Below are 12164 nucleotides of genomic sequence, written 5' to 3' on the forward strand. Positions count from 1 at the left end.
GACCATTGTGGTCATTTATTTTGACTTCCTACACAACATAGGCTATAGGGCTTATCTGAATTAATTCCTGATTGAACTAGAGCAAGTCTTTCATAAAAATGTAGCTGAGGCCTTGCCTGAGATGAGTAATTAACACATGGAGGGAGGCATCATTTCTTGGATGATAGAATTAGGAAGCTAAACAGATCATTAGGTTGAAAACAGAATGTTTTTGCTAAATAAGATAAGTAAATAGGTGAGTAGGCTAAAAAACCAGAATGTCTGAACTAGTTAAGATAGAAGGGAGAACATCCAGGGAACAAAGGACAAGATAAGTTAAAGAGTAGGATCAGGTAATGAGTAGGTCCAACATGGATAATACATGGACAGAGCATGCAGAAAACAGTTTGGTTCCTGCGAAGTAATGAAGTCAATCCAAAAAGGTGTGATCCAAATGTAATGAGATGTGTAATGTATGTAGTAAGGGGCCCTGAAACATAAATCCTTGTATCAGAGGCCTGGTCTGAGGCCTAAAGCCTGAACCAAAGTACTTCCAGGCATTGCTAAGCAAAGCTGGGCTGTGAGCCAGAGGCAGGCCCTAATTGCAGAATTTGGCAAGAAAAGGGCTCCTAGAAAGCACACGCTAATGATATAAGTAGTAATAAGGGGAACGTGTGCCAAGATAGCACCTGGACATCCCGATACGAGGACACTTCACGGAGATAACAAGGAACAGGCAGGTGCATCCCAAAGACAGGGTCAACAGGACAGCATGATGGACAGATCTGTTTGAACCAACATGATCAAAGGGGGAGACAGCACCCTAATGAGTCAAGGGGCTGTACCTCAATACGTCAGTAGGATGAGTAATCTGTCCTGCAACTGTATAAAAATAGGTCCCAGAGTGCATATCTTTGTCCAGCCTAGGGGGCAGTGGAGTGTCCCGCCACTAACTGAGCTGTGTCCATTGCCAGGGGGCACATATTTGTAGTATGTCCTGTAGAGTCTGTAGGAAACTATTAGTGTGCTTCGTTTGACAATAAACCTGGCCGGATGCCTTCGTACATTACTAGAGTCTGTGGTCTTTGGGGGTTCTCTCGGAGTCTGCTGTGCCAGCTATCTGCGCAGAGCTGGGGCAGCACACAGAGGGAACACGCACGCAGCCGACTGTTATCATCATTGAACCAGAGCAGAGCACCTCACCAGTAGCTACCAACAACAATGTATCTAAAGGGAGAGGGTTTCTGTGTAACTTTGGAGCTGTGATGTATCCTGTATCCACCCTCCCCTGCTTTTAAGTCTGATCAACTAGCAAAGTGTTGCTGTATGTGAAATAAAGGTACCTGAGTGATGAAGTCTGGATTTGAACTGAGTTTTTGGGAAGCCAAGCAGAAAGAGGTCTCAGAGGAAATCCCAACAAACATTCAAACTTGATTTAAAATTTTCCAGTAATGGAGATGTGACAGTGAACTCTATATGTTTATAAGTGTGGATATAATGTAACTGGAATATGCTGTATGCAAAATATCTCTTGTAAGGTATCATTACAAAGCTTATAATCTACTGAGTGTGATCATCCATTTTGTATGAATGTATCATTCTTGTATCTGAAACTAGGAATATGAAATACTCTGAGGTCCTATTATAATTATGCAAAGTGTGGGCCATTAATCGGGGTTTGGAATCTTGATGACTCCCATTAACCAGGACAGTTGGTTGTAAATGGCTCTGTTTACTTGTAAGACTTCCTGTATACATGCATGCCAGCGAGTGGGTAATGAAGTCTCACAGGACATGTGATCATGTTACCTGAACTGGAATCCATCTTTAACCTGATGCTTTTCCATTTAGAAGGAGGGGTGGGAACCCACAGAGAGACAAAAGATTCCCGCCTTGTGCCAAAACTAGTAAAGGGGGTGGAACAGAACAAAGGGGGCCAGTCATGGAGAAATTCCCTAGTTACCACCTGAGGTGGAACTAACAAGGATTGTAGCAGGGGAAAGGATTGGGCTCAGACTAGGAAGGAGTCTTGACTGTGAAAGAAGCTTATAGGAACATCTCTGAGGGTGAGATTTACCTATATTCAGTTTCTTAAATGTGTTAGGCTTAGACGTGCATGTTTTGTTTTATTTTGCTTGGTAACTTACTTTGTTCTGTCTGTTGTTACTTGAAACCACTTAAATCCTACCTTTTATACTTAATAAAATCACTTTTGTTTATTATTAAACCAAGAGTAAGTGATTAATACCCTAGGGGAGCAAACAGCTGCACATATCTCTCTATCAGTGTTATAGAGGGCAGATAAATTATGAGTTTACCCTGTATAAGCTTTATACAGAGTAAAACAGATTTATTTGGGGTTTGGATCCCACTGGGAGTTGAGTGTCTGGGTGCTGGAGACAGGAGCACTTCTTAAGCTGTTTTCAGTTAAGTCTGCAGCTTTGAGGGTGTGGTTCAGACCCTGGGTCTGTGTTGCAGCAGGCTTGTGTGTCTGGCTCAACAAGGCAGGGTTCTAGAGACCCAAACTGGCAGAGAAAACGGGCTCAGAGGTAGTCTCAGCACATTGGGTGACAGTCCCCAGGGGGTCTCTGTGACCGAACCATCACAGGAGGATCCACAACAGCTCTCAGTAGGTTGTTCCAATACTTAATTACCATCATTGTTAAAAGAATTTTGACTTATTTCTACTCTAAATTTGTCTATCTTCAACTTCTAGCCATTGGCTCTTTTTATACCTTTGTCTATTTGCTCCTCATGTAGGTATTTATAGACTGTGATTAAATCACCTTTTGACCTTCTCTTTGATAAACTAAATAAAGTGAGCTCTTTGAGTCTCTCACTATAAGGGATGTTTTCCAATCCTTTAATCATTTTTGTGGTTCTTCTCTGAACCCTCTGCAATTTTTCAACATACTTCTTGAATGGTGGATGCCAGAACTGGACATGGTATTCCAGTAGTGGTTGCACCAGTGCCAAATACAGAGGTAATATAAGCTCTCCACTCCTATTCAATATTCCTATGTTCATACATCAAAGGATTGCATTACCCTTCTAGACAACAGCATTGCACTGGGAGCTCATGTTCAGGTGATTATCCACCATGACCTCAACATTTATTTTTTGGAGTTACTGCTTCCTAGGGTAGAGTTCCCCATCTTGTAAGTATGGCCTGAGTTCCTAGTTCCCAAATGTATGACTTTACATTTGACCATATTAGTATGCATTTTGTTTGCTCGTCCCCAGCTTGCCAAATGGTCCAGATAGTTCTGTGTCAGTGACCTGTTCTTTTCATTATTTGCAACTCCACCCATTTTTTTTTCATCAGCACTCTTTATCATTAATTATTTTTTCCCACGTAGTTGATAAATAGCATAGGGCCAAGAACTGATCCCTGTGGGACCATACCAGAAACACACCCACTTGATGATGACACCCTATTTACAAATTACATTTGAAACCTATCTGTAAGGCAATTTTTCATCCTTTAATGTGTGCCATGTTAATTTTGTCTTGTTCCAGTTTCTTAATGAAAATCTTGTGTAGTACCAAGTCAAATGCCTTACAGAACTCTCAATATATTATATCAACGCTTAAAATGTTGATCAACTAAACTTGAAATCTTATTAAAAAAAAAAAATCCAGTTTAGTTTGACCCAGATGTTTTCCCCTAATAAACCCATGTTGATTGGCATTTTATATTGGCCACCTTTTATTCTTAACCAAGTCCCATGTTGGCCATTCCATTATTTTGTTGAGGATTGATTTATCAGGATTGACATATAATATGAGATCATGTAATTAAAGATTGTATCATAATGCATTCACACAAAGAGGCTAAATTAAGGTTGCACAGGCAACCTTAATTCTAGTATTTACTAACTTCTGAGTGATTGACTTTGCCACCTTAATGTTGTTTTGACGTGTGTGTGTGTGACTTCCTAGATTTTTGAAAAAACAAAGTCTGTCACATGGCATCATACTGCACCCACATGGGTCATCAGCAGGGTTGGAACTTTTCATCTATTTTACAGACCTTTTGCCACTTGAGCTACAGATACCTGTAGCTCACGAAAGCTTATGCTCAAATAAATTGGTTAGTCTCTAAGGTGCCACAAGTACTCCTTTTCTTTTTGCAGATACCAGTAATACATTGTCATCCTCTATGTGGACTAGCACATTTTTTCCAGGGAATTTCACAGATATTTGCTGACAGCAGGGGAATGGTGAGAATCTTGGGTTCCATTCCAGGTTCTGGAGCAAAGTGTGCTAGTGATCACAGATCCTTCTACCTGTTCCCCTGCACCTCTGAAGCTTGACCCCTTGTGTCCTGTCCCCTCCAGACTATCCCAAACCTATTTCTTCCCCACCCCTAGTTTCTCATCTGTGTCTCATTCTCCTCACCTAGTCAGTCCCAGACTTCATTCCTGTGGCTTCTCATGCTGGTTCCAGTCTACTTGCATAACATTTCCTGTTCTCACCTCCTCATCCAACCTGTCTTTCTTCACCCTACACCCTCCTCTACCAAGCCTTCAGTAGTTTCTCTCCCTCTTGGATACTTGTCCAATCTATTGCCCCCTCCCACTAGCTTTCAGTCTGGCTCCACACCCACCTTGTCCAGCTCCACTGGTCCCTGGCTCCCCAATTTCTAGTCCCACTCCCCCACCCCTACCCCACCAGCTTCCTATCCCAATCTACGCCCACCAAATCCCCAGGTCCTATTCTTATCCTCTCTGCATTTGAATCAGGAAGCTTCTTCCTCTGTGCAGCTTGGGCCCCATGGAGGATCATTGAGAGCATAGGAAAGACAGGCTCCCTGCTCTCATTTCCTGTGCCTGGCTGCAAGAGCCCAGAACTGCAGTTACAGGGAAAGTCCTGTTAAATTCTGGGCTGAAGTATGCTGAGTACAGATGAAATTTTCAGGGAATGTTGCTGCAAATCTCTAGCAACTTTCTATTGAGTATATATGAATTGTGAGTTTTCAAATGTTTATAATTTGATCAGATTTGGGAGGATTTTCATAGGGACAACAAAAGGCACATCATTGACAAAAAGTCCACCCCATTGCCAAATTTCTTGTCCCTGCTCCAAAGCATTGGGACTCTAGAGTTCTTCAAAGAAAAGGCAACTGGAATTTTTGAACATGGGCAAAACATTTTTCCCTAGCCTCATTCTTGGATATAGCTGAACCATTTTGGCTGAAAATTTTTAAGAAATAAAGGAAAAAGGAAAAAGAAAAAGAAAAAATCAGCCTGAGGCAGATGCCCAACATGGAAAATTTTAGCCCAAATGGTTAAAGTTTGGAAAAGTTTTATAAGCAACTGAAAACATGGTCTGATAATGGGAAGAGTCAGGGTGACCCTAGTAATAGGTGGTACTACCAGCCCTACCTAATATAAACTTTTTTTTCCCCGGGGCTAAATCACATCAACTTCTATATTACTATCTTAACCCTAAAAATATAGCTTATAACTGTACCCTTACAAAAATATGTCAAGCTCTGTCTTGAAGTGATTTGTGCTATTTCTGTTGCTACTTTGGCAATCACTTCTAAGTAAGTCCAACCTTTATCTAAAGAAATCTGAGTTTCTTAGGGGTAGTACCTATTAGTATTTGTTAGTCTTTGGTATTAGTATTTGGTACTTTAGAACAATTTACAGTCTTTGGTTTTCAGTTGATGATCTCAAATAGTTTGGTATCCATTTTTTTTCACTTCCTTTATGGATTTTATATACCTCAACAAGATGTTGCTTTTCATCCTCAGTCCTCCATTTCCTAATGTCCAACCTAAACTGCCCTTGCTGCAATTTAAGCCCATTGCTTCTTGTCCTATCCTCAGAGGTTAAGAAGAAATTTTTTTCTCCCTCCTCCTTGCAACAACCTTTTATGTACTTGAAAACTGTTATCATGTCCCCTCTCAGTCTTCTCTTCTCCAGACTGAACAAACCAATTTTTTCAATCTTCCCTCATAGATCATGTTTTCTAGACCTTTAATCATTTTTGTTGCTCTTCTCTGGACTTTCTCCAATTTTTCCACATCTTTCCTGAAATGTGGCATCCTGAACTGGACACAAAACTCCAGTTGAGGCCTAATCAGCGCAGAGTAGAGCAGAAGAATTACTTCTCGTGTCTTGCTTACAATATTCCTGCTAATACATCCCAGAATGATGTTTGCTTTTTTTTGCAACTGCGTTACACTGTTGACTCATATTTACCTTGTGGTCCACTATGACCCCCAGATCCATTTCCGCAGTACTCCTTCCCAGGCAATCATTTCCCATTTTGTATGTGTGCAACTGATTGTTCCTTCCTATGTGGAGTACTTTGCATTTGTCCTTATTGAATTTCATCCTATTTATTTCAGACCATTTCTCCAGTTTGTCCAGATCATTTTGAATTTTAATCCTAACCTCCAAAGCACTTGCAACCCCTCCCAGCTTGGCATCATCCACAAACTTTATAAATGTACTCTCTATGCCATTATCTAAGTCAGTTGTTCCCAAACTTGTTCCACCACTTGTTCCACCACAGTGGCCGCGGTTCACTGCTCCAAGCCAATGGGAGCTGCTTGAAGCAGCGGCTAGTATGTCCCTCAGCCCGCGCCGCCTCCAGCAGCTCCCATTGGCCTGGAACAGCTTACCGTGGCCACTGGGAGCCGCGATCGGCTGAACCTGCGGACACGGCAGGTAAACAAACAGGTCCGGCCCGCCATGGCTTTCCCTGCACAAGCGGCGGAACAAGTTTGGGAACTACTGATCTAAATCATTGATGAAGATATTGAACAGAACCGGACCCAGATCTGACCCATGTGGGACCCCACTTGTTATGCCCTTCCAGCATGACTGTGAACAACTGATAACTACTCTCTGGGAACTGTTTTCCAACCAGTTATGCACCCACTTTATAGTAGCTCCATCTAGGTTATATTTCCCTAGTTTGTTTATGAGAAGGTCATGCAAGACAGTATCAAAAGCCTTACTAAAGTCAAGATATACCACATCTACTGCTTCCCCCGTATCCACCAGGCTTCCCCCCATATCCACAATGTCAAAGAAAGCTGTCGGGTTGGTTTGACATGCTTTGTTCTTGACTAATCCATGCTGACTGTTATTTATCACCTGATTATCTCCAAGGTGTTTGCAAATTGATTGCTTAATTATTTGCTCCATTATCTTTCCAGGTACAGAAGTTAAGCTGACTGGTCTGTAATTCCCCAGGTTGTCATTATTTCCCCTTTTATAGATGGGCACTATATTTGCCCTTTTCCAGTCTTCTGGAATCTCTCCTGTCTTCATGACTTTTCAAAGATAAATGATAATGGCTCAGATATCTCCTCAGTCAGCAACTTGAGTATGCTAGGATGCATTTAATCAGGCCCTGATGATTTGAAGACATCTAACTTGTCTAAGTAATTTTTGACTTGTTGTTTCCCTATTTTAGGCTCTGATCCTACCTCATTTTCACTGGTATTCACTATGTGAGATGTCCAATTGCCACCAATCTTCTTGGTGAAAACTGAAAGAAAGAAGTTATTACAGCACCTCTGCCATTTCCACATTTTCTGTTATTGTTTTCCCCCCCTCATTGAGTAAGAGGCCTACTCTGTCCTTGGTCTTCCTCTTGCTTCTAATATATTTGTAGAATGTTTTCTTGTTTCCTTTTAGGTCCCTAGCTAGTTTGATCTCGTTTTGTGCCTTGGTTTTTCTAATTTTGTCCTAACGTACTTGTGTTATTTGTTTATATTCATCTTTTGTAATTTGACCAAGTTTCCATGTTTTGTTGGACTCTTTTTGAGTTTTAGATCATTGAAGATCCCCTGGTTAAGCCAGGGTGGTCTCTGGCAGTGGATTCTGGGAGATTTTGAGACTTAAGGGAACCTAGCTGTGAGTAGACGTGAAACTCCTGTAATCCCATAGGTAAAATCCCTGATTTTCCTAGAGTAGCAGGTGTGAATGCAAAAACACTTTTACGATGGCAGAATAGCTGTTGTACAGATGTAAACTGCAACATGTTTAAAATCAGTTACAAAAATCATAGCTGTAGTATAGACAGTCCTGTAGGTCTAAATCTTCCCTTTAGATGTTTAGGGGCAGCTCCCATGCAATTTATTGTGGGCCGTGTGCATCTGATGTCAAATTTATGTTTATTAGATTGATCATTGGACTTACTTTGAATCTGTATTGGTTTGCTCATGGATCCTATTACTCAGTTTCTTAGCTAATGAATTTCCTGAAGTCTATATATGACAAGTAATTGATTTTGTTATTATGTTCCCCTATATATGCTGTTCTTCTGTATTCCCAGGCACACTGTACTCCTTTTAGATAAACAAAAATATTTTAATATGGTCTATGACAGCAGACCACTTGGTACCTTTCTGTAAGATTAACTCTAATCAACCCCATTACTTTCTAGATTTTAATAGGGACAAAATTGTATTGGTGGCATGTTTCAAGTTCTACAAACATGAAATAATAATTTTGATCTAGTTAACCACGAGTTAGGAATAAATGCACAAAACCCCACCTTCCAGCAGGCTAATAGTCAAGTATTAGCATATGAATGTTTGCAAAGGGAAAGACTGGAATTCAAAGTGGAAACAAAATTGTTTAAAAAGATTTAATCTTTGCTCACCAAGATCTCTCTGTCCATGCTGCTTTAATGAGTTTATGGTGTGCAAACAACCAAGCTTTCTTCCACAATGGGAAAATGTTGGAGCAGCACATTCCATCTTTGGCTTGGCTGGATATTGCACAGCATAAGACAGCCCCAGTACCTGGAGCCTTTGCTTTGCACCAGAGAGGTCCTTTTTTTTCCCCCCTTCTCTCGCCCCTGCAAAAGCACAGGCACGTAACTGGGAGAAAAGCCAGTTTCAGAGTCTTTAAAGGTAATTCGCTTACAATCCTGGGAATTATCACCTCAAGAACTTTCTTCAGTGGTGACTTTACACACAGAGGTAAGACTGATATAAGATGGTGCATTTAGGAAATATATCAGTCTCTAGGAGACTTATTAGGAGAATTTAAAAAATAATTTTCAAAGACATGACTGTCATCCAACTGTTGCTGAACAACTAGTTTCTAGTTCAATTAACAATCCTTGTTTCAAACTGCATTTTTTGGAGTAGATTCTATTTCACTAAATACAATTCTACTCATCTGCATCTGTCTCCAAAATTTTTTGATTTATAATTCAGGCAGTAGCTTTCCTTTAAATGTAAAGGATGATTTAAAATATAAAGTTTTATAGTTGATGGTTGTAGTTATTGTCTAAGATACTAGACAATTATAAATAATAAACAGTATATTCCATTGTTAAAGTCTGTATATTTATCTTGGTATTTTGATTACAAAACACATAAAATTTAGTCCCATTAGAATCTCTTAATAATAAAAAGAAATACAGATAGAATACTTCAGATGTGATATTAAATGTGTAAAAATCTCACTTTGAGCTACAAAAACCAAAAGTAATATTTCATGACTCAAATTCCAATAAAGAACTGTATTTCACAATTGTCACAGTCCCACTACCTGGCAATAAATTTAACTGCCTTGAAATCAAGCTGCAAGTTTAAAAAAAACTTCTCAAATGTTTTTCCTATAACCCCAAATATTTAATGCATTAATACAGGTTGAAAACTTGCAGACTCAGTGTATTGGTAATAGAATATATATCCTTTAACTTATACTGTAGGTTGCCCATAGAGCCATCTGGAAAAGGAGCATAGTATATATATTGGCATCAAGCTTCTTGTCACTAACTCCAAACACTAATATATTCCCCTCAATATCTGCAATTCCACAAAACACGTTTCATCCACTCTGTTTTGAAACATTTCTTGGACCGAATGAATAGCAAAGAGTAAGTAAGTGAATTTATCTTTCTTGTAGAGTATGAAATGTGGCTGGCAATTAACCTTCATTGTCCAGTTTTATCTGTTGTTCAGGACATTACAAACCTGGATGTCAGCCAGTTTACTCACTTACAGGTTTGATGCTGCTCCCAGGTCAATTGAAAAACTCCCATTGACTTGAATGGTGCTTGATCAAGTCCTGTATCAGCAACTTTTTATGCTTTCACTTGTTTACATTGTTCAGGTATCACTGATTAAGGCAAATTTGCAGTTCTGTACATGATTTCCGCCAGTACCAAAATGGAGTTTACTTATCTTCATAAGATAATTTCCCTTGACAAAAACAATGAGGAGTCCGGTGGCACCTTAAAGACTAACAGATTTATTTGGGCATAAGCTTTCGTGGGTAAAAAACTCATTTTTTCAGATGCATGGAGTGAAAATTATAGAAACAGGCATAGATATACTAGATATACTGGCACGTGAAGAGAAGGGAGTTACCTTCCAAGTGGAGAACCAGTGTTAAGGCCAATTCAGTCAGGATGGATGTGGTCCACTCCCAATAACTGATGAAGAGATGTCAATACCAAGAGAGGGGAAAATTACTTTTGTAGTGAGCCAGCCACTCCCAGTCTCTATTCAAGCGCAAGTTAATGGTGTTGTCTGCAAATGAATTGTAGCTCTGTATGCATCCGATGAAGTGAGCTGTAGCTCACGAAAGCTTATGCTCAAATACATTTGTTAGTCTCTAAGGTGCCACAAGTACTCCTTTTCTTTTTGCGAATACAGACTAACATGGCTGCTACTCTGAAACCTGTAGCTCTGCAGTTTCTCTTTGAAGTCTGTGCCATTCATGTGCCAGTATATCTATGCCTGTATCTGTAATTTTCACTCCATGCATCTGAAGAAGTGGGTTTTTTACCCATGAAAGCTTATGCCCAAATAAAACTGTTTGTCTTTAAGGTGCCACTGGACTCCTCGCTGTTTTTGTGGATACAGACTAACACAGCTACCCCTCTGGTACTTTCCCTTGACAATTAGTTTTAAGTTTTCCATCCTCAAAATCTCTTTAACTAATTGATCTTGCAGTACAGCTGCGATCTTTTGTGGATTATGTACGATAGGATCTATAGTGGTATTCATTTTATATTAGGGAGTTACCTGAGGAATGCAAGATTAAATACATCATTGTATTCTTACTTTAGAATTTTAGGCCATCTGGATTAGCAGCTGTTAAGTAGTACTAGATCTGGAAGCTTCCAACTGTTATTACCAAGTTAATGAAATCAATACAGTGTTGCTGTATTTACAGTGAGGCACTTTAAATATCTTGTATTCTTGTTGTGACTGTAATTTGCTGTATGTACCTTGCACATCGAGTGCTTCACCATGACCAAACACTTTCTGGATTGTATGCTTATGGGTGTTTCAAGATTTATTTCGTGGGTATTATAGTAGCTTGTGTAATAATGTTTAATTTACACTTAACCTGTTGATGCTTACCTCCAATAGTATTACCTGTGAACACTTGGTCTAGTTGGGCTGCTGCTGCTGAAACTGTTGCTACTGCTTGTCATATGGGAGTGATTGTCTCCACAAAAACACTATCTGTGTATTGTAAGGCTGCTCATCCAGTCCATGTATTCTTTTGGTTTGCACATTTCTGCGTAATTTCCTTTAATATTTGTGGGAAATCTGTCCTTTTACTGTCAATTCATCTGACTTGTAGGGAAATGGATTTTTAACACTGGATTGGAAGAATCACTTGAGAATATACCGTAAGAAATAGTCTGGCAGGGAATGTGCTGGATGGCTTAATATGTCCTTTTATTTTCTAATGTCTATGATTCTAAGAAAAAAATCAACACATAGAAGACCTGATGGATGTTTTATGTATGATTTTGTCATTTTCTAACAGCACTTTTAATGCCTAAATTCAAATAGAGGCTTTGCATAATATTGTGGAGATCAACAGCACTTGGTTCCTGTTGTTTGCTCTCTGAAAGATCAACCAGAAAACCCTCTGTTTTTCAAAGTGTTTTCATTTATTTTTGTCTTTGTTACTGACTTATTTAAAGACTGAAAATGTTTGTCCAGTCCAATCTGTAAAATAAAGCATGAGAAAGCTGTGAATATGATTAAACACATTTCAGGCTTGTTATAACACAGACAACTTAAATTTTGCTGTTGTGGTTACCATGATGTTATCAGATGTCTCCACGTGTGTATTGCCTTCTAGGCAGTTCACAGTTAACTGGGTAAACATTTGTATCTGTGAGATTGCATATACATACTCATGTGATCAATCTATCCAAAGAATAAATTCCTTTTT

At 39.5% G+C, this 12164-nt stretch overlaps 1 protein-coding gene across 4 annotated transcripts in view; it reads left to right on the plus strand.

The window, feature by feature from the left end:
* Positions 1-12164, plus strand: part of IFT80 (intraflagellar transport 80) — a 145907-nt gene that overhangs the window by 26014 nt on the left and 107729 nt on the right. The window lies entirely within an intron of this gene.

This window comes from Caretta caretta, chromosome 9, assembly GCF_965140235.1.
Source record: "Caretta caretta isolate rCarCar2 chromosome 9, rCarCar1.hap1, whole genome shotgun sequence".
Lineage (NCBI taxonomy): Eukaryota > Metazoa > Chordata > Testudines > Cheloniidae > Caretta > Caretta caretta.